Raw genomic sequence first — 2149 nt, forward strand, 5'->3', positions numbered from 1 at the left:
ACCTAGCAAGGAGTAAGTTCCTTCTTGACTTGGTGCCATGCTTTTGTAAGTCTATCCTTAAAATGGGAGGAAATAAGAGCTGCGAGATGAACAGGCATAGATATGCACACTCATGTTCATGGCAGCCCTGTTCACCAGAGCCCATCAAGGGAAGAATGGATAAACCACCTCTGGTCTCTACACACCCTGGAATGCTACCCAAGCACGATGCCGTGAAACCCCTGTACCTGGAGGATACTGTGAAATCCATCACATAAGGGCCAAAGTTTTATGAGATGCCTAATGTAAAAAGTCAAGAAAAGGTTTATACCCAGAAAGAAACATTCCTTCAAGGTTATTGGGTGGGAGCAGAAACGAGTACATCATTAGCCAGAGGGTAAAATCTATTGCCACCGGGTCCGTTCTGACTCCTAGCCACCCTATAGAGGGTTTCCGAGGTGGTTGGGTCTTTACTGGAGCGGATAACTTCATCTTTCTTCCAAAGCACACCTAGTGGGTTGAACTGCTGGCTTTGTGGTTGGCAGTCCAATAATGCTTACCCACATCAATACCAGATAGTAGACATACATGAACTTGAGTGAAGGAAAAGGCAATATACAATAAGGAGAAGCGAAAAACCAACCATCAAGTTGGTTCTGACTCATAGTAAAAGGCAGAGTAGAAACACTCCTGTGGGTTTCCAAGGCTGTCCATCTTCATGGGAGCAGAGAGCCTCATCTTTCTTCCCTGGAAGTGGCTAGTGGGTTTGAACTGTGGACCTGAGGGTTAGTAGGCCAATATGTAACCCATCATGCTATCAGGGCTCCTAAATAAAGCCTATAGCATCTGCTATTTCCAGGTGATCTCCCATTCAAGTATGAACCAGGTCCGAGCCTGCTTAGTTTCTGAGCTCAGGCATGCTCATAGTTCTGTGGCAAAGTGATCCAGGAAAAGAAAGAGACTGGGGAGAGCACAGAGCCCCAGACAACAAAGCTAATGATGACTTCCACACAATCCTGCAGTGACACTAGTACTAATCTGTTACTGGGTGCAGCTTGGCACTGAAGCTGCACAAGGCTGTAAAGGCAAATGGGCCCGCACTCAGGAACACAGCTAGGTTTGACAGAGGACTTTTCTAGAGATGTGTTTATAGGTGCTACAAATACATAAATATAAGAGGGGCCTTTTGAGAAGTTCATGGAAAAAGTAAATGAAAAGATAATGGAATTTTTCTATGAATTATGAAACCCCCCTCCTACCATAGTAGAAAAAACACAAGGCAGAGTTATGTAAACTTATTTAAGCAAGAAAACAAACAAATGCACTGCTGTCGAATCAATTCTGACACCTTGCGGGAAGGAGCCACTGAGCTTGGTGGCTCAGGACTATAATCTCAGGGACAGCAGGTTAGTTGCATCATAGAGCCAATATCAGAGACACTGCTCTACATGCCACTTTAGCAAGTAGTGACCGGAGTCAAAAACATGTGAGTAGCCATCTACGGATGCAACTACGGCTCGCTTCCCAACCAGAGCAAAGAAGAGTGAAGAAAATAAGAAATGCGCAGAAACAACTAGTTTGTGACAGTCACATAATCTCTCAACTTGTGAAGGGGTGGAGTCTAGCCTGTCAATCAGGTCGCAGCCAACGAGGCCTCTGTGTGGGCATGGTCTTCTTGGGAGGATTCTGGGAACTCCTCTTTCTCCCTGGAGGTGGGACACACTCTCCCTGCGAGACTTTCCTGTTGACAAGCCACATGGAGATACACTGATATAGCCAGAGCCCTGGAGCTGGAGGAGCCATGTGGAGACCCATGCCATCACTGAGATGCTTTCACTGCCACTGGATCCATAAGACTTTCCACCCACTGACCCGTGATCTTCCTGCATTCGGCATCATTGTATGTGTTGCGTGAGTCTGAAGAGGAATTTATAGATTGGTATGGGACATATAGACTAATATCAGACTTATGGACTTGATCTGGACTGGGCTGGGATGTTTTCTCAATATCCAATTGCTCTTTTATGTAAAGCTCTTTCTTATACACACGAGTGTCTATGAAGTTGTTTCTCTAGTCGACCCAGACTAACTAGTTTAATGGATGACTGGGCCGCAAGAATCGTAGCTTCCTACGTCAGAAGTAGAGGGTGCCTGGCTGCCTCTGCCTCTT

Source organism: Echinops telfairi, unplaced genomic scaffold, assembly GCF_000313985.2.
Source record: "Echinops telfairi isolate 266 unplaced genomic scaffold, ASM31398v2 ScPeMD7_7469;HRSCAF=8507_1, whole genome shotgun sequence".
Classification (NCBI taxonomy): Eukaryota; Metazoa; Chordata; class Mammalia; order Afrosoricida; family Tenrecidae; genus Echinops; species Echinops telfairi.